The sequence below is a fragment of the Ursus arctos genome, unplaced genomic scaffold (genome assembly GCF_023065955.2).
Source record: "Ursus arctos isolate Adak ecotype North America unplaced genomic scaffold, UrsArc2.0 scaffold_17, whole genome shotgun sequence".
Lineage (NCBI taxonomy): Eukaryota > Metazoa > Chordata > Mammalia > Carnivora > Ursidae > Ursus > Ursus arctos.
In genome coordinates, this window is record NW_026622841.1 from 14,098,487 (window position 1) to 14,119,692 (window position 21,206).

General features: G+C 45.7%; 1 long non-coding RNA gene across 3 annotated transcripts in view; it reads left to right on the forward strand.

Moving 5' to 3' along the window:
- The first annotated feature begins 4,077 nt into the window (after positions 1–4,077).
- Positions 4,078–21,206, forward strand: part of LOC113253476 (uncharacterized) — a 37,840-nt gene continuing 20,711 nt past the window's right edge. For 2 of the 3 annotated variants that reach the window (XR_007189917.2, XR_003315435.4), the window contains exon 1: positions 4,455–13,354. This is a non-coding gene — a long non-coding RNA (uncharacterized LOC113253476). Of the gene's footprint in view, positions 13,355–21,206 lie in introns of all 3 variants that reach the window. The other variant, XR_008959774.1, reaches the window with a different exon arrangement.

Sequence of the window (21,206 nt, forward strand, 5' to 3'; positions counted from 1 at the left end):
GATCTCAGCTCCCCCTTTCTAAACCCACAGAACACCAATGAAGGAAAGTCTTTCTGTGAATGTCTGCAAAATATTTGTTCGTCCTCTTAAGTACCTTCTGCTCCTTTATAACCTTCCTGCGGATGGAGGGACTTGTAATTGCTTTTACAGTAAATTTGGTAAAGGTGCATCTTTTTTATGTGTCCAAAAAGGGGACTGGAATTCTGTATCCTCACTCTTTATTTCTGGGTGTCCTTGAACTTGCGCCTGGGTTTGGGGGGTTGTGCGGAGGACTCATGACATCATGTTCATAAAGTGCCAGGCTGGCACAATCTGGAATGCTCCACAGAGTTATGCTCCCATTCTTTGCTCTTGCAACCTGTTTACTAGCCTGAACTATTACTGTAGCTGTGGCAAAGCTTCTGGTCCCTGCCCCACGGCAATAATGACTCCCTAAGGATGGTTGTTTTACACACACAGTCAATGAGCAAGGAGGAGGGAAATGCACATAATATAAACTCACAAGTAGAAGTAGCCCGGAAATCACCAAAGCAAAGAAGTGTTGACTTGGGGGAGGTGGGGGTCCATGTTCCAGAACTGTGTTCCGGAAGAGTGTGTTTTCTCTTTGCCAATTTCTCTTTGAGAAAGTTGCCACCCTGGTGGCGGGTGCCTGAAACTCTGCTGGGTGGGGTCTGAATCAGGAGGACCCTCCGCACCCCTGCAGATGGGATCGGCTTGTTACTTCTCCTGCCTGGAGCCGTGAGTACGCTCCAGACCAAACGCCGGCTACCTCGACAAAGCCTACAGGCAAACCTCATCAAAGAAAATGAGAAAACAAGTCCACACTGGTTACTGGAAGGAGATGCTTCATCTCTGCATTGCTGGGACCCTGACTGTCAAGAAATACGGTGGGTTCACAGGGTTCAAGGAAAATAGAACTGCTTCCTAAAAACCATACCTCGCATGCGTGCTGTGAAAGGCCATCCCCTGTGGCGGGTTTTTCTGACATGGCTAATTACCAAACTACTAAACCAATAATTTGTAGACACCCCACCCCTGAGGATCTAGCTTCTCCAAAGCATTTACTCCAAAGCTGTCCTTTCTGCCCCTGCTTCCTCGCAGGAATCTATTCTTCTCTTCCCCTACTGGGAAAACAGTTGCCCCTTTAAATATAGGTCATAGAACTTCCATATGGGCCAAGAACCATCCGCTAAGAGAGCACACGATACAGAAATCTTTATGTAAACACTACAGTTCCCCACTGCCAGACAATGACCAGATTTCCTACGGTCCAGGCGTCCACGGTCCTGGCACTGAGGTTGGACAGCTGTGTGGGTGGTTATTCAAAGGGAGGATTTTAAATGCTCACATGTTTCCTCCCATTACAAGCTCCAACTTATTACCTACCTCCTATTGTTCTCGTTCACTAGGGAATGCCTTTGTGGCTGGCCTCTCAAAGGAGAGTAACAATGACCTCAGGAATTCAAGCCAAGGCGCATAAGAGGGGCCAGATGGTTCTCCCTTTCCCTGGTGCCAAAGCTGTGGCAATTCTCCGAATGTAAGACTTGTGCACAGAAGCTAGAAAATTATTACTTGGGCAAAGACATTTATCTTTTATTCAGGAAAAAAAAAGGTTATTGTCAGGGTTTTGCCTCTGTACTGGTTTTTCGGTAGCCCTAGATAATGACCATGAGATAATCTGCCCATAAGGCCAAAGAAGCTTTCTGACTCGAGGTGGATCCCAGCGCACCCTTGAGTGAGGAGACATATTGGTACATAGGCTTTCTTGAGTAGGACCTAGAAGAGCGTAAACTCTGAATATTTTCTGCAGCTCTCGTCAGCTTCCTAGAAAGTTTTGTTCATTGGTTTTGAAATTCTATGGGATGAAGTGTCTGAAAGTTCCTCTAAATATCTATTAGGAGACATCGATTATTTGCGTGTGTCTGTGTTCACATTCATGGGTTATACTTTTATCCAGGAAGAGATACAGGGGCTTTGAGGAAATTGTTTCTGACTCCAGGCTCTGTATTAAAGGTTTTGAATTGCCAAAGGGATGGTCATATTCAATTTCAGTTTGTGTAAGAACTTCCTAAGGAAATTAAAAGGACTCCTTCCCAAACTTGTATACAGGCAGGATAACTTCTCACTGAGGAAAAGGTACAGTAACACTTATTAGCATCATTCCAGGGGCAATCATGACGTCCAGCGTGCCTAGGTAACAACCAAGCAGCCACTCGAAAGAGTTGAAGTTAAGCAGAAAAATGGATTTATATGATTGTACGAAAACCTGGAGAATTGGATTTATCCTAGTAGGAAAATCAAAGCATAGTATGGAATGTCTTGAGAGGGAGCAGAATTGGAGAAATATGGCCAATGGGAAACAACTCATACTTGATGAGGTGGCCAAAAGACTTGAAAACGAGGTGAGTCATGCTGGATTTTATGGATACAGGTAATTTTGACATCATGCTGCTTCAAGGCCAAGTCTCTCCATTGTGTTAAAGCTTCAGCGAAGTTGGCTTCAACACGAAGCTACTGGATGAATGTATTTGGAAAGAAATCACAGGAAGAGCCATGTCCAAGGTCTTGGGCCACAGCAGATGGGGGAAAGAGGAGACCTGTGGGAGGGGACAGACGTGGAAACAGGAGCCAGTAATGCCTTCAGAACAAGCTGGAACTTGCCTGAGAATTTGCCAGAATCTTGGCCTTCCCCCAGAATTTAAGATAGGGCATTAAGCCCATTTTATTTCAAATCTTAAACGACACAATGACCTCATCCAACCCCTGGACTGCGTTGGTTTCTACAGCGGACTGCCGCCATAGGAGTCAAAGCAGAAAACACATGTGAATCATAGCACATGGTATTTGGCACTTAGTAGGTCCTCAACAATTAGTAACCATGATTAGGATGGCGGTTGCTGTTGAATACTGTTATTTTATAAGTTGCTAAGTCTATCTATTTTGATAAGGAATTCTATTTTAAGAAGCATTTGGTGGAAGATCTTGTTCCCTCTTGGCTAAGTGTCTCTCTTAGTTAATTATGATCACAGATGTTTGCTTGTTGGATCACGACATCGTCATAACCCAGGCAGAGCCATCACCTCGGAACAGCTTGTTTGAATGTCGAGACATTCGAGGAGATCACCATCATCCTGGAGGAAGGCCGATGTAATATCACAAAGGTGCCGGCGAACTGCAGGCCAAGTCTGGACTATGGTCCTGCTAAGAAGGCTTTATATATATTTAAAAGATTAAAACCCAGCAGCTCCACGTGCAGGGATACACCTTGTGCTCCAAGTCTGGCGATGTGTCTCGTCTAAGCGAACGGCTCAGGATCAAGTCACCCCCACCACGGCTCCCCAGAGCAGGGCCCAGGGAACGTAAAGGAGCTCCAGGCTCAGAGCTGAGGCTGGGAGACGCTGGTGCCCCAGATACACAGCCTTGTCTGCCCCAGAAGCCCTGGGACGGAGGCTCTGGCAAGGACAGTTGGCTCAGCATGGGGGAGGAGCAGGAGTGGGGCACTTGGGGACAAGGTCACGTCTGTAAGGGAGGCTTGGAGATGGGACAACACTCCGACGAGAGCCCATTGTGGGGTCGGAGACAAGGTGGGCTCCAGGGTGGGCTGCGGAGACAGGCCACTTCCCACAGAAACCTGAGCTCAGTATGGTCCTACAATAGCCACGAAAGGCCCTCTCAAGGGGCCTCTGCTCTGCCTTCTGTCTGAGTGCTTAGGTCACGGTTCTCTCCTCCCTTTGCCCAGCCACGCTGGGGGAAGAAAGAACACCCAGCCTCTGGGCACCTTCCTTCCCCAGCCCACCTCGGTTCACACACAATCCGGAGGATTTTGTCAGTCTTCACATTCAACATAATTGGGGTTCAGAGTAAGAAAGACAGTAAGGTCTGACAGCTAGAGTTCACGTCAAAATGCTCTTGCTTTAAATCCTTTTTTTTTTTTTTCCTGTTCCTTTTTGGCACCGTGGGCATGCCTGCAGTGTGGAGTTTGAATAGAGGTACATTCTTCTTAGGGGAAAAATCCTGCTGCCTTGCCCAAGGCTGAGCTCTTAAGCCAAAGCACACAGCGCTCTGGGCGACAGTGTCCAATCAGCAGGTGTTCCTGGCTGCAGTCACCCTAGAAAGTCAGAGGATGTTCCCTGGATGAGCTCTCGGTGGCCAGATAAGTGACTGTCTTGGGCCCCCTGGGGGCGGGGACCTAGCAGTGACGATGCGGGCTGAGGGGCTGGCGGTGAGCCAGCTGGCCGGGGCCCGGGGACGAGACGCTGGGACCATGCAATGTAGGGCATCTCTCTGGGGGTGCCCACTGTGAGAGCCACTGTGGCTGGTGGTTGGTATTTCCCTGGCATTTTTCAGGAACCAGGGAGGTCAAATTAGGAGAAGGTTGTTTTAAACTCTCTAACAGAAGGGACGCTGTGTCTTTTATTCCCTGCCGAATCCCCACTGTCAGTCTCGGTGCGTACTTCACGGAAGACACTCAAACGTCTGTTGATGTTGGGCATGCTGAAAGCCCTATTTTTAAAGGCCAACCAGCTCGTTTTGCAAAGAAGGAGGGAATCTACCCGGTGGTTGGTACAAGGATCTATTCCAGAAATTCTTTCCCCCTGAAACCAGTCACTCGATTCTATTGAGTCTCTCCTCTGTGTTTAAGTCTGCGGTAGAAACAGAAATGGAGCTGACTCAGGTGGTTACACTCAGGGTGAGAGAATGCATCCTGAACCTCTGTTCTGGCTGACTTACCTCTCCAGCTTGATTGCACCATCTGTCTTTGACGTCAGTTTCACACCCACTCAATTGCTTGTAGGTAGCTCCTGAACAGAGAATAATGTAATGTCTTAGGAGTCAGAAAGCTCTGGGTTCAAATCCCAGCTCTACGACTTCCTAGCGGTATGACCTTACGCAGGCGATTTAAATGCTGGAAGCCTCACTCTTTCATCTGCAAAATGGAGATAATAATTGTATCTACCTCCAGGTATTGTCTGGGGAGTAAGTGAACTGTGGGAGGTGATACACTAGAAGGCTGCGGGGAAGGGCGGCGGGGAGGAATGCAATTGGGTTTAGCGATTATTATTGCAGTGTGAGTGTGTGTGTGTGTGTGTGTGTGATCTCTGCCTGAAAGGCACAGCCTTGCCCTTCGCTCATTCTCCAAGGTTCCCTCCAGTTATTATAATACTCCTCTGGAAGGAAGTTTCCTCGGACACCTTCCCTCCCATGACTGCCTTCTTTGGTCAAAGTAACCTGTGCACAGCTCTGTTGTGGGTCTGCTGTCCTGTATTATCATTGTCAGCTCCGATGCCTGCCCCTTGGCCAGTCTGGGAGCTGCTGGAAGTCGGGGCGTGGTTTTACCTGGCTCCTCCCCTCCCAGCTTGCATGAATTTTTATTGTGTTGGGGTACAGATGTTTGCTGCATAAATGAATGGGAAGGTAATATTGCATCACTTATGGAATAAAGGATTGTTACAGAGAGTCAGGCCTCACTTAAGATCAGAGGAAGGGGAGAAACGCACTAATGCTTGTGGGATACTTTCAAAAGGAAGGAAGGACAATTTGATAAGAAGTGAAAGTCTGTGTGTGGCACTGTTATATTATCTGTAATTTTTTTTTGAAGGAACTCTGTTTAAACAATGCGCCGATGATGTGTATTTAAGTGTGTTTAATTGCTACCCTAGGCATAGTTATTTAATATTTAATATTTGAAGTTTCCTAGTTATCTGGGGTCATCTAGGGGTAGTTCTATGATATTCCAGAGGCTGATGCTAACACTTCATTATATTTATTTCCAATGAACAGCAGAAGGTATAATAATTAGCATCCAGGGTGTTAGACTGTATTTTCTCATTGGTGGAATGAGCAATGTTTGTTGGCTCGGTTAGACCTGCTGTATAGGCGGCTTTGCCTTTGCATGAGCCGAGTTTAAGCAGCTCATATCCTTTGGAATGGCCTCCAGGTCTCAGAATTCCGCTAAATCCTGTGTCCATCTGCTTAAGGAGAATCCTGTCATCAGACCAATTAACTGTATCTTGCTGCTAGCTTCTTGTCACATCTGCTCCGAGTGAAAAGAAGGAGAGCTGGGGCTCTGCCGAGCTTACAGACCAGGTGGTCTGATGTTTGTTCCTGCTGGCTGTGAAGTGTCTCTGTGTCAGGACTCTGTCTGAGACTTGCTTTCATTGTAACGGGCCACCTGGTCGAGGGGTGGAGGGAGAGGAGGCTTATGGCCCTCACTCCCTCTAACCACCGAAGACTGCCACCGTGAGCACCACTGGTTCGGGTCAGCTCAAGCAAGGAGGTTAGGAGGGCAGAGGCAGCAATGAAAAAAGAAAAGCAAGAATGTCTGGGAAGGACCCAAAGGAGATCAGAATCAGCAAGATTTGGTGACAGATGGAATGTGGTGGCAAGCGGGAGGGAGTGTCAAAAACAAGAGCGTATGTCCATGGAGATGGGCAAAGTACACTTCATACAGCTCGTGAGAGCCCCACAGGAGCCCCAAGGGTGGACTGGGCAGTTCTTAGAAACAGAGGCACAGAGGCTTGCCCAGAGTCACATGGCCAAGAAGTCATGGGGTCAGGATCCAGACCCAGGTTTTCAGACCCCAAGTCGATTTCTCTTTTCATGGTATCTCATGGACTCAAAGGCTGGATGACTGGGAGATTGGAAGGTTGGCCGGGAAAGCAAATAGGGTTGAAGTAAAGAGAAAGAGGAGCGGGGGCAGGGAGCCGGTGGGTGGTTGCCCTCAGACAGAGGATGGACTGGCTTCCACCCAGTGATGGCTACTGCTACAGCCTGAAGGTTTGTCCCCCACCCCCATGCACATGTTGAAATCCAACCCCCCCCCACCCCTACCCAAAGGGAATGATATGCGGTGGGGCCTTTGGGAAACAATCAGGTCCTGACAGCAGAGCCTTGGGAAAGGGATTAATGCCCTTGTAAAAGAGACCCCAGAGAGTTTTCTCATCCCTTCCATCACTAAGGATACAAGAAGTTCAAGATCCACAAGAGGGCCTCCAAGCCACTGCACTGGCATCCTGAGCTCAGACTTCTAGCTTCCAGAACTGTGAGTAGTAACTTTCAGCCGAGCCCCCCAGTTGGTGGTATTCTGTTAAAGCATCAATGAGGGACTAGGACGGGTGTTGACATGGGCTCCGTGGTGAGCGAGACACAGCTTCTCTGTCCACCAGAATCAGCCTCTCCCCTATGTCCGAGGGCAGCTCCGTGTGGGGTCCACAACGTTCACTCTCCAGCTCTCAGACTTCCGCGGATCCTCCCTTCTGCTTGGGACCTTCTGTCTCACCCCCAGAACAGCCCCCATTCAGAAACAAAAAGGGCCTCCTGGCCTGTAATTTAGCTTGGGTAAAAGGGTTTCTTATGCATCGAGGGAAAGACAAGGTAAAGCAAAGCCACGACTGTATTTTCATTGGCCTTGGCACTGTCGGCGGTTGGTGACCCTTAGAGTATGAAACAACAGGTCTTTTGTGGGATTTGGAGCTGCTTGTTGAGCATGGTCTCCTATCTCAGCATCTTTCTGCTGGTTTAAAAAATGAGTCAACAAATAAGATAAATATCACGTTCCTTATTGTTGATGTTCACAGCACCATAGGACGAAAGCTAACACAAAGTGCCCTGCTTTGGCGTTTTGTTTGTCGTCGCTTTAATTTAGACCATCAACTCTCCTGGGGAGCCTTCCACAAGTACAGATTCCTGGGCCTGGTCCCCATGGGCTCTGGTTTTACAGATTAAAAAAGAGAGACTTCTTCCCTCCAGAGAGTCAGCTGTGTTTATGTTTTGAGGAACCTTTGCTCCTTTGTTCTAGGACAGTCTACAGACTGGAGTAAAGATAGAACTTTCCTTGTGTTCTTTGCCAACATCCATGTGGTCTTGTCTGTTTGGAGCCACTCACTGGATTAGCAATAAACTGCCTTCGGGCTTAGGCTCAGTCTGTTCTCTGTGCGCGCTCCCTCAACTTTCCCATTTGGCCTGACGTCTGTTTCCAAACTGGCCTTGACAGATTTAGAAGGTACCTTGGAGACAGTTCTGGGCCCAGGGAACTTAACTTGGCCTGGGGCTTCTGGCTACTCTTCTGACACCTCTTGGCCACCTGATAGGTGACAGTATGGTCTGGGCTTTTGAAAGTAATGCATGAAGAAGAAACTGACCAGAAGAAGAGACTTTGGAAAAGAAATTTCTAAGGTTATGTGAGAGGTGCAGGCGGAATCTGATTAGCAGCCTCATCTGCCTTTGAGGCATGAAAAACCACAGATTGGGGGTGCGGGAAGAGTTGGAGAGGTCTGCTCCCATTTCTATATTTTAATTCTTCTTGCTCAAAGCTCAGCTTCCAGGTAAAATGTAAACATCCGGGATTAGGCTATAGATCTTCTTAGACCTTTATACCTCAGTGTCAATGACTGTATGAGATCCGTTCCTGAAATCAGGGGAAAAAAGAGAGAGAGAGAGAATGAAATCCCAATGAGTGCCTGAGAGGTGGCCCTCATCACTGGGCCAACTGTGAGTTATGACCCCTAGATTTTCCTCCTCCTCCCCCTCTTCCCCAGAGGACCCCAAGGTCAACAAACAACAGTAACAGATGGAACAGCCTTGGTCATGTCTACGCTCTAAACCCCCATAACGGCTCCAAGTGCTCTGAAGAAAATCTCTTTCTGCTTCTGTTCTTTCCCCTGCCTGACACCTTCCACCTTCACTGGTGGATGTCGAAGGGTCCAGGGCCTATCACTTATTTGTAGGAGAGTTAGATCAGGTTTCTGCGATTAGGAGCCGAGCGCCTTGGCCGGTGGCTGGTGGGCTCACGAGTCTGAGAGCCTTGAGGCAGCTCTGGGCAGCTGGCTGTTCAGACACACAGGATGCTCATGACCCTGCTGGTTTAAAACCACAACAGATAGCAAGGCAGGCCATTCCAGCTCTCTCTCTCACTAACCCTCTAGCTCTTAGGGAGGCAGGTTCAAGGTAGCTAATAAGTAACTCGGTTGTAATTTTTATTTAGCTGCGTGAACGTAACAGGCAGCTTAATTGCAGTTGCATAAGTGAACCATGTAATCACAAATTGGGCCCTTTACATCTGTCACCTGCCACTAAGAGAAATGCTCGGAATGGGGATCCTTAGTTTTGCTTGGGTTCATACTAAAATCAAAGGAGCTTTTAAAGCAAGGCACTTATTTGGGGGGGGGGGCAATTTTTTTTTTTTTTTTTTTTAACTCAGGAACCCTAGGATCCAACCTTGCCTGAGCCAAATAGCAATTCTCCTGTTCCCTTCTGGATTCCTCTGTGAGCTTGTCAATGGGTATCTAAATCCCAGCTACTGAGTATTGATCGGCCTCCTTGTTTAATTACCCAGCAGAGTGTATTCTCAGCCAATCAATTTCGCTCCTGAAATGCCAGCGTCCTGCTTCTGGGGAAGGAGGGGAATCAATTAATCCTTGTTTGCTTTTTAATTCCTGTTCTGAACATAGTACATTCACACACAGGTTAATTTTTAAATCCACTCTCCTCTTACTTCACTGCTTTCTTTAATTTACCCTGGAAACCTCAGTGACACTAAAACCCTATGAACCTCTTCTTATTGCTCATGCAGCCTCATTGAATAGCTTAGCAAACACCTGACCTCGTCATTTCCCAGACTTCGGCCGGTAACAATCGTCCAAAGTCCCTTAAATTTGCGGTTCCTGTCTGAAGTCCCTTAGGGACTGCTGACACCTCTCCATCTTAACCTGGTGTGGAAGGCAGAAGGCAGACTTCTGTATGCTCTCTGAGGGTCTGTTCCCAGGTCCTCTATGTCAGCAGACCTAGATCCCATTGAGTCCAGAGCCCATTGAACGTTAAGGGCTTTCTGAAGCGAGAGTGTGTCTAATGCGTCAGAGCGTACAGACACAGAGATGAGCTACAGGGTCAGGTCACTGGGTCTTCTTTGGTAATGACCTTTCTAGGCACGTAAACAAAAGCTCACTCTTTGAGTTTAATGGTGATTTTTACTTAAATATTGTCTTAAATGTTTAGATAGTCAGCAGAGGGAAAAGGAGTCCCCTTTGATTCCAGCTGCCCGTCCCCGAGGCTCCGACCTGGCCAGGAGTCCCAGGAATCCCTGGGTTGAGTGTTTAGACCCTTGAAGCCCGGGCCCCCTGACTCATCTCAGCCTGGGGAAGAGATCTGTCAGATGTCCGGGCTGGTTTGATTCTGGCGAGCTGTCAGCCCCGTTCGAACATATCAGCTTCCAGGGCCGTCTGCTTGGGCAGAACCTTGAAGTCGAAGATCAGTCAGAAAAGCTTTAAGGAGCTCTACTGGGAATCTTTTATAGCATCTGAGCAGTCTGCCTGTATTTGGCTGATGTCTGTTTCCTTTCGCCTGATAGAGTACAAAATGCCTTCAAACCCAGGAAGGGATCTCCCAGGGACCGGCGTCCTCCACGCTTTCCTAAGATACTAATGCCGTGGGATTTGGTGGCTATAAGCTTCTAAGCAGTTCCGAAACTCTAGCTAGGAAGCAAGCATGCAGACTTTGGGTGTTTTGATCTTGTATTTTTCTGCTGGAATGTTTAATACAATAATTAAAAATAAACAGGCTATTAATGGATACTTTTTCATAAGGTCATTCACAAATATCAGAAAACTCCTAGGAACAAAAACTTCCAGTCCTTTCTAGTATCACAGGAACAGGCTAAGCAGAAACTCAAAACAAGTCTCCCGGGCTCTCTTCCTGAGCAGTACAGCTGCTCCCCAAGTCCCATGAACAGTGACTAATGCAAATCTGACCCATTTGAACTGTTCCAGAAGCTGCTGATAGCATGTTAGAGGTGCGGAAAAGGTTGCATTATGCATGAAAACACACACTAAGCTTAAGCATAGACTAATGAAGCAAGGCTCAGGAGACAGAAGCTCCCAAGAGACAGGCTTTTTGCTCTCGGTGTATGGGGCTCCGATGGGGTTTCTCACAGCAACAACTCATGCTATTTCCAGGGTGTCTGTGTCTTTACCCTTATACCCTTCCAATCTTGTCCAAAAAGCCACCAGGAGAGAATAAGAAGGTGGTCTCTAGAAGGCTAAAGGTGTACATCCAGAGGTTGCACTGGGAGCAATTAGGAACAATTTCCACACGAACAGCTTCGTGGTTTGTGAGACTATACTTTGGGCTCAGAAGGAAACACAGAAGCTAAGATACTCATTTGCGTCGGGAAAGAGACAGATGTATACATGTTTCTGCCTAAAATGACAAGAACTACAAGAAGCAGGTAACCCAAGAAAGAAAATAACTGGAATAAATAAAATGCAGGAAAATCGAGAGTTGGGGGGTGGGGTGAAAGCCAAGAGCAGCTTCCTTTGAGGCCAAATTCTGGAACTTCACGTTGTTATTTCCCTTCCCTGTTAGGCTGGCTGCTGCTCGGCAGACATCAAGGACTAGACATGATGGGCTGGTTTGCATTTGCAGAGGTTTTGAATTAGAAAATTCTTATTTGTCAAAATGTAATGGCTTTCTCATGCTGCAGACTGGGAGAAAATATTTGCAGGACACACATCTCATACTAGGACTTGTGTTCAGAATACATAAAGCACATTAAAAACTCAGCAATAAGAAGATAAACAACTTGATTAAAACACAGGCAGAAAATCTAAATAGAAATCTCACCCTAGAAGATGTACAGAGATACCAAATAAACACACAAAAAGACACTCAGCACCGTTAATCATCAAGGAAACACAAATCCCAACTATAATGAGACACCACAACACATCTGCCAGAAAGACTAAAATTAAAAAGATTGACAACGCCAGGTGTCGCTGAGGGTGTGGAGCGACTGGAACTCTCCTGTACTGTTGGTGGGAATGTAAAATGGTATAACCACTTCGGAAAAGTTTGGAAGTGTCTTTTAAAGTTAAACATACACTTGCCCAGTGTATATATGACCCAGTGATCCCACTGATTATTCACAAAAATCCCAAACCAGAAACAATCCAAATGTCCGTCAGCTAGTGAATGGAAAAGCGCATCGTGGCAAAGCCGTGCGCTAGAATATCACTCAGTTATAAAAAGGAACGAGCTACTGATGCAGACGGATGAATCTCACGAGGATTAAGCCAAGTGAAAGATGCCAGACACAAAGGGCTAAATATTGTGCGATCCTATTTATATGACATTCTAGAAAAGGCAAACGTAATGGTGAAAGAAAGCAAATCCATGCTGCTGGGGTGACAGGCAGGAGAAGGGACAGAATGCAAAGGGGCACGAGGGCTTTTTGAGGGGATAGAAATGTTCTATCTCTATATTGTGCCGATGGTCTGGGCAGCTCTACATGCTTGTCAAAACCCATCACATAGCTTTTAAGTCACCTTCCTGATGACTTGTACTGTGTATAAATTATACTTTACTAAAGCTGATGAAAATGCTCTGCCTTTCTGAGCAGTGCTTTATACCTCGCCTTTTGAACAGGACATCAAAGGAGCCGTTTGTCAACCTGTGGAGTTCTCAGGCTGGCAGAAGGTGAACAGTTATCTGCTCCCAAGCACAAGACTCATAACCTGAGCCTCGACGCCTGGGAACTTGCACACTTCGGAGCTCCGTTCAGAACCAGGTCAAGGGGGAGGGGGCAGAACCAGAGGCATGGCCTCCCTGGTGAATTCTCGGTCATAAAGATAAATTCAAAAGGATATAAAAGGGAGATAACCTCAAAAGGATATAAACATGAACTCATGTCAAGGATCTTATTTTACTCATAATGGGAAAACCAGTCTGTTAGAGCCAGGAAGGCATAAGATAAAGAAAAAAAAAAAAAAGAGCAAAGGGATATTGAAATGAATGTGTGAACAGGGGCCAACTGGTTTTTCCACAAGAAGAGAGGGGCGTCCTTCCACCAGACAGCTCATTTGTGTGTGTCTGACGAAAACTCTCTTGCGTTTGCCATCAGCTACCTACATGCTGAACAGTGTCAAATAGTTCCATAGACTCAGAACCAGATCACGGGGCCAGGTATGCTCTAGACAATGTCTGGTTTTCCAGGGCAGTACAAATGTTTCCCTACCTGGGGGTTCTGGAAAGCCTTCCTGGAACCACACTGAAAAGCAGCTACCTTTTTGACACTGGTTTTGCCACTGACTTTTTTTTTTCTTTTTTTAATCTCTCAGGTTCTATCTCTACTCTCAAAGTGAACACTGCATTAAAACTACTTTCCCCCCTGCAGAATGCATTTGTTAAAGAACACTTCGATGGGATACAGATTTATTTTTCCGAACACCTTGAATAACTTGGCTGCCCCGAGTAGCAAGTGGCCTCTTGAATACCCATCATATTCATGCTGCCGTTCCTGAGTGTCATCGCCCTTGTGAAAATGAAGAAGCAGAGCTCACCCAAAGCACACGATTTGCTCAAGGTAAAATTCTCACCTCTCAAAACCATTCCATCCCCCCATTCTCTAGGCTCCAAAGACCAGAAGAGGGTGATAAATCACACTAATAGCCATACTTTTATGGCTTTGGAACATAAATGCTCACTTGCAAAACTTCTATATTTTCTTGGATCAATTTTTATTACAGATCCTCCTCCCCGTGCTAATAGTACCAACTGTAAAAGGAGAGTTGAAATAAACTTCCTACATAGTTTTAGAATTATCTGGAGGCCCCAATAACCAAATATTTGAATAGAATACAAGTGATTTTCAAGCTAAAGTTGTGTTGTTGTTTGAGTATGATGATGAAGAGCAGGGAGAGTATATCATCGGAGACACTTTGGATTAAATCCTGGTTCTAGCACATACCGTATGGTCTTTAGCAAGTTACCTAACCTCCGTGAATCTTAGATTTCTCTGTATAATGGGAATAACATCAACCATACAGGGCTTTTACGAGGATTAAATGCATATACTTATGAAGCACTTAGGATAATGCCTGGAATATAGTACGAGGTGTTGAAACAATAACGGTAAATTGCACGCATCAGGCGGAGGTGGGGAGGGCAGAGTTGTTTGTTTTGTTCACTGTGCTACCACAATGCCAGCCGGGTTTTTACGCTAAGGTTTAACTATGTATGGAATGAGAGCCAATGCGTGTAGTTACCATTGCAGTGTGATACATAGTCTGTTTAGGTAATGAACTCTATCACCACGTCTAGCAGCTTGAACTTTACACTCTCTAAACACAACCTTCTGTGTGTTTTTTCTTTTTCCTTCTATTTGTTTTTTCTTATACTATCTAGGACTGCTGTCTTTTGTGTCCTCAGTTATTGATACTTCTCCATATTTACTTTGTTTGTCCTGCTCGCGCGTTCAGTAAAGGTTTGCTCAGCACCACTCTATGCCAAGCCCTGGGCTAGGCAGTGGTGGACAGCTGGACAGACAAAATCTGATTCCTGTCCTCAAGTCGCTCATAGTCTAGTGGAGGGAGAAGGTCTAGACAAACCGTGATCACAAGGTAGGGTGAATATCCCATAACATAGGCGAGGACAGGGTGTCTAACATATCATAAGAAAGGCAGCTATTGATGAGAGAAGACCATACTTTATGATCTCACTTACATGTCAAATCTAAAAAAGCCAAACTCACAGAAACAGAGACTAGAATGGTGGTTACCAGGGGTTCAGGATGGGGAAAATGGGGGGGGGGGTGTTGGTCAAAGAATACAAACTTGTGGTTATGAGTAAGTTCTAGAGATCTAATGTATAGGATGGTGATTATAGTTAATAATACTGTATTATATACTTGAAAGTTGCTAAGAGAGTAGATCTTAAATGTTCTCACCACAAAAAAGAAATGGTAATTAGGAGACAGGAGGAAGGTTTTAGCTAATGCTATGCGGTAATCATGCTGCGATGTAGGAGTTTATCAAATCAACATGTCTACCTTCAACTTACCCAATGTTATCTGTCAAGCATATCTCAATAAAGCTGGAAAAGAAAGAGAAAAAGGACCACTACCTCATCTTGGAGGTGGGTCAAAAGAAAGTCTTCTTGGAGGAGGTGATGCTTAAGCCGAGTCATTGGCCAAGAGGAACTGGTCACAGGCACCAGCTGGAGGGCACGTTGAAAGCCACAAAGACATGGACAGTAGATCTCGTTTGGATGGAATGCAGGTGTATTTGGGGATGTTGAGGCATGAGATCAGAAAAGTAGTAAGGTCTAAATCATGAAGGTCTTGATAGCCATGCTAAGAACTTTGGCCTATACACTGAAGACAGAGGTGAGCCCCTGAGTGATTTAAAGCCAGCAGTGACATTAAGCCATGTGCATTTTTAGAAATAAGATTCTATTGGCGATATAGACTAGAAGCAGCCCAACGGTATGTGGAGAAAGCCTCCAGGAGGCAATTGCCGTCATTGGTGAGAAACTGGAAAGACTGGAACTGTGGCAGTTATGGAGGGATGAGTTCACTGCTTTAGGAAGTTGAGTTGGTGATCAATTTGGGGTAGGCGAGATAAAGTGGGTGGGGGAGTGAAACAGGACTTCCAGGGTTGTGGCTTGACTAGTATTACCATAAACAAGGAAAGGGGACATTTGAAGAAGAGCATTGTGGGAAAGAGAACATTTAGCCTTGAACATGTTGTTGCTTTTGTTGAGTATGCACAATATCTAAGAGGAAGCCTAGTGTAAGCAGGTGACTAACGAGTGAAGAGCCAGGAAAGATCATAGATAGAGACTGTCTGTCATTGGCAAAGCTGTCTTGTGGCAGAGAAAACCTTGAGCATGGATGATATTACCCAGGATAAATATAGAGGATCTGAAGAGGAAGACCAAGCATGGAACCTAAGGGAACACTAACATGTGGGAGACAAGTGGAAGAAAAAGAATCAGCAGATGAAACAGAACCAGTGGCCACAGGGAGAAGGAGAAACAGTAGTAAAACTAAATGGAAAGAGATTTTCAAAGCAAGGAGTCATTAACAATCTGAATTATTACATAAAGGTGAAAAAAGAGTAATCAGCAAGACGTACAGTGGATTCTTCCCAAGCCTTACTAAGTCCCCGTCATTATCACGGGTAATTTCAGCACAGCCCTGGGGATGATAATCCTGCGGTCTAGGAGTGGAATGGAGGTGAGGAGGTGCAGAGCAAGTACTGACCATTACATCGGAGGAGAGTGGTTTTACCTTCAGGGCAAAGATCCCAGGATGCTTGTCAGTAGACAGAAAGAGCCACAGTAGGAGCCTTAGTAGGTAGCAGAGGGGAGACACTGAATGCTCTGACCAAGGAACATTTCAGGCCTAGACTCTCATTTCGTGTCTGACAGAACAATATGCAATTCACCTCATCACAAGAATCAAGGGAGATGGTAAGCCCTGGAGATGACACTGGTGGCTCTGGAGGAAAGAGGGGCCTTGGGAGCATGGCCTCCCTTCTGCAATTCAGGCCAGTGCTCAGTGACGAGCACAGGGTTGGGTGATGCAGGATCCTCGGTCTGAAAGACACAGACTTGCTGGCTTGTCACTCACGCCCTTTAAGAACCAGCTCTTACACAATGCAAGGTCTGTCTGGGAGTGTGAGGCTCCCCTGGCTCTGACCCATGATGCAACCCTTCCGCTCCGTTCCAGCATCATGTGCAGCACAATGAGTGCATTTTCCTCTCCTGGACGGGAGTCCTGAGGACAAGCTGAGGCACCATTGGCAGGCAGATATCCAGAGGGATTATTCAGATTTGACTTTGCCTTGGGCAGAACAAGATCCTTGGGTTTTATGAGCACTTTTTAGAACTGTGTCTAGGTAATTATGGAAATCAGAGTTGGATTTGAGTTTCAGGGTAAGAAATTATGGACAATTACTGGTATTTTGGTTATGTTTCCATAGCAATCTGAAACATTTGAAATTGTCAACTGTTGCCAAGAATCTGGACAATAATTCCAGATTGTTGGCACTTACTATCTAAAATGGCAATTTACCTGTGTTTCTGGCGACATTTAAGGTGCCTTGAGCCGTGCTGTGGATAATAATGTGACCTTCACGACACATTCTTAAGCTGTAGTTGAGGTCTGCTCAGTTTGTCAGCTGGGTCCTGTTTTTCTTTTATCATTTACCTGGAGCTGCATGAAGTCATATAAAAGCTGGATTCTTGGTTTAGGAAGGGATAAGGAACTGCATTTACTTGGTTTTCCAAGAATTTTTGCTCTTATGGTAACTTGGAGCTTCAGTTGTGGCCACCAAACCAAGAGAGGTGCGCCAAAGGCCAGTGAAACAACATAAGAAGGTTCTGCTACCTCAGGTCAAGTTCCTACAGGCCAGAGATGTTCCCCAAGCAGGCTGACCTCACACTTGGGGAATCCAAGAAACTTTCGGGCATGGCACCGCACACTTTGAGCCCAGAACATCAGACAGCTCTTCACTGGGAACGCAGGCTGGTTTGAAGGCCTGGACCTGCCCTCTTCTTGCTGTGAGCCTTGGGGCTGATGCTGACTCAAATGTCGTTTTGGGGCTTTTCTGAGGATCAGATGAACTCGCTCCTCTTGTCTCCAACCAAACTCTATCAAGTTCACCGTAGGTACTGGGCACTGTTGAAAGTGGTGGAGATATAATCGTGATCAGGATAGACACAGTTCCTGCCCTCAGGAAGCTGACAAGTGGTGTGGAATTGTGTTGGCAATGGACTGTTACTTGGTTGGTGGATGGGTTTGCTGATGGTGCTGGAACAAAATACTGAAACTGGGTGGCTTAAAACAAGTGGAATTTGTTCTCTCACAGTTCTGGAGTCTAGAAATCCAAAATCAAGGTTTCCGCAGGGATGGGTTCCCTCCGAAGGCTCTAGGGAAGAATCTTCCAGTATTTGCGGGCAATCCTTGGTGTTCCTTGACTTGTAGATGCATCACTCCGATTTCTGCCTCCATCTTCACATGGCCTTCCCCTGTGTATATGTATCCGTATCTGAATTTGCCTCTTCTTATAAGAACACCAGTCACATTGAACGTAGGGTTCACCCTAATCCAGTGTGACCTCATCCTGACTTGATTGCATCTGCGAGACTCTATTTCCAAATAAGTTACATTCCCAGGTTCCAGGTGAAAATGAGTTTCGGGGAGCACTATTCAGCCCAGTACAGTCGGTTTGTAGCTTCTGGGTATATGGCAGCACTAACAGGAGGATTTGACGTTCCCCAAAGTTTGGGCGGATGATGTATGTGTCTCCCTTAATATTGAATAATAGATTGCTGTGAGCTAGTTGCATTCCCACCAAGGTACTTACTTGAGGAAGAAGCAAGTCAGGGTCAGCTGGTGGGTGAACACTTTCCAGAGGATTCCTCTGGGCAGTCAGACACTATAATGCCTCCACGTCATGGACTAATGTCAATAAAGGCACCAGAACATAACACACTCAAAGAATATCTCCTCACCTGCCCTAGGGTGACAAACCCTGTAGTGGGATCTAGGAAAGATGATTGCAAGCCCCGGTTCTGTGTATTCATGTAACAAGGTTAAAAAGTTATCTAAAGGACAGACAAGATATTTCCTTCTAGACAAGTAGTAAAAAAAAGTCTTGATAGGTGGCTGAGAAGAAAGAGTTGTGGAACCAGTACACTGTTGGAATGCACTGGACAGTTGCACAAGTTGCTAAAATGTTGAAATCCTGCCATATTGTTGTTAAATAGCCATGGGAAGCTATTTATAATTTTTAAAAACATAACTGTTGTGTAATGGAATGAACTTTACACAGAAAGTAGACATGGTCTTTGGAGAAGGTGTGCAGCGGAAAAGGGAAAACATTTTCAGAGAACACAGGGCACACAGGAGATACACATACTCCATGATAAATGGACTGAAGTAATTGTATGTTAATAAACCAATACCTCCAGAAACTGTTTATGGTTCAGGTACAGTTCCACTTTTTTTTTTTTTTTTTTTTTTTTTTACTGTGCAGCTCAACTATAGTATTCTGGATTTACAGAAACTGTAATGTTCTTTCCTTATCCAATTTTCACTCTTTATTTTTTATTTTTTTTTTAAAGATTTTATTTATTTATCCGACAGAGATAGAGACAGCCAGCGAGAGAGGGAACACAAGCAGGGGGAGTGGGAGAGGAAGAAGCAGGCTCATAGCTGAGGAGCCTGATGTGGGGCTCGATCCCACAATGCCGGGATCACGCCCTGAGCCGAAGGCAGACGCCCAACCGCTGTGCCACCCAGGCGCCCCCAATTTTCACTCTTTAGGGTCAATCATTGTATCCTGAATAATTATATTACTATAAACTTTAGAAAGCCCTTCTACCTGCGAATGCAAAACAAAAAGTAATTTATTTTCTTAAACTTGTCTTAATCAGATTTCTTGGTAGAAGAAGCTGTTTCTGTATGTCTATCTTAAAACGAGCAAACCTGGTAGTGCAAATTGGGGCATTGAAATCTGATGTTACCCACTTGAGTGCGTATGTTGTCTGAAGTAAAGATTTTGTAAAACAGGAAGCATGTAATAATAACACGATGATCACCCTAATGATGACGAAGACAGCCCCTGACAGCTGCACGGAGCTTGCCGTGCGGCTGGGGCTGCTCTAAGTCCATCGTGTATATTAATTCTTTCCATCCTCTTAACAGCCCACGCAACTTGCATTACCTTTGTCCCATTTTAGTAAGGAAATGCAAGCCCTGAGAAGTTGAGTATCCTGCCCCAGGGCACACAGCTGGTCAGCAGCAAAACAGCCATCTAAACCCAGGCTACCTGGCGCAGACTCTTGAAAGAGTGAATTTGCATTTACACTCTACCATCCCCTGAACAATCAGATGCTACAAACTATGTGAACAACTGGCCCATAGCTTGGTATGTTGGGTTCCATGCCGGGTTCCATGGCGTGTACCATAGAGGGTTCCATGCTGTGCTCCATGCTGGGCTCCTTCCATGTTCCATGCCGGGTTCCATGCTGTGCTCCACGCTGTGATTCATACTGTGTTCCATGCCAGGTTCCACGCCGGGTTGCATGCCGGGTTCCATGCCAGGTTCCATGCTGGTGCTGCCTCTGCTGGCATCCTTGCCTTTACTTGGATTACCCACTTAACTGCCCCAGGCCTGCTGCTCAGGGTACCAGGTTCCAGCTGTTCCTGCATACTCTGTTCTCTTCGTGGGCACTTCACTTACTTTCTTTTTTATTGAAAACAATGATGTTCAGTGATATCAGATTTCCATTTGAGTAACACTTTAAAAGAAATTTCATCACCTGGAACCAAGTTAGTATCCTTTTCACTGAAGTCATTTATTAACTCATTTTTTAAAAAAGACTTTATTTATTTATTTATTTGAGAGAGAGAGAGAGAGAAAGGGCACATGAGCAGGAGGGAGGGGCAGAGGGAGAGGGAGAAGCAGACTCCCTGCTGAGCGGGGAGCCTGGTGCGGGGCTCAATCCCAGGACCCCGGATCATGACCTGAGCTGAAGGCAGACGCTTAACCACTGAGCCACCCAGGTGCCCCTATTAGTTCATTTTTTTAATGAAAATTTGTCTGATATCTTTAAAAAAGGTATTTTTTTCCATTGGCAGATGAACGGATAGACAAAATGTAGACTATACACACGGAAATTATCATTCACACTTAAAACAGAGGAAAAATCTGACACATGCCACAACATGGATGACCTTGAGGACATATACTAAGGGAAATAAATGAACCCCAAAAAGACAAGCACTGTCTGATTCCCCTTCTCCTCCTCCTCCTCCCTCTTCCTCTTCTTCTTCTTCTTCTTTGGTTCTACTTCCATGAGATACCCAAAGTAGTCAAATTTATGGAGACAGAAAGCAGAATGGTGGTGGCCAGCGGCTTTGGGAAGGGAGAACAGAGAGTTCTTGTTTAATGGGGGCAGAATTTCAGTTGGGGAAGATGAAAAAGTTCTGGGGTTGGACGGTGGTGATGGTCACACAACTGTACTTAACACTACTGAACTGTACACTTAAAAATGGCTAAGAAGGTAGGCACCTGGGTGGCTCCGTTGGTTAAGCGTCCAACTCTTGATCTCGGCTCTGGTCTTGGTCTCAGGGGTGTGAGCTCAAGCCCCATGTTGGACTCCATGCTGGGTGTGGAGCCTACTTAAAAAAAGAAAAAAAGTTAAGAAGGTAAATTGTATGTGTATTTTATTGCAATTTTCAAAAATGAAAAAAATTTAAATGATAAAAAGTAGTGTGCGTTTGTGGAAACAAAACATTTCCAAGTGTGGAAAGCATAAGGTGGATCTTCTGACCAGCCGTGTCCTCTGCACCTACCCCCGTCCCGGAGGTAATGGGTGACCTGTCTGGTTGTGCGCTTTTAGGACCTTCCTATGCATACGCAAGG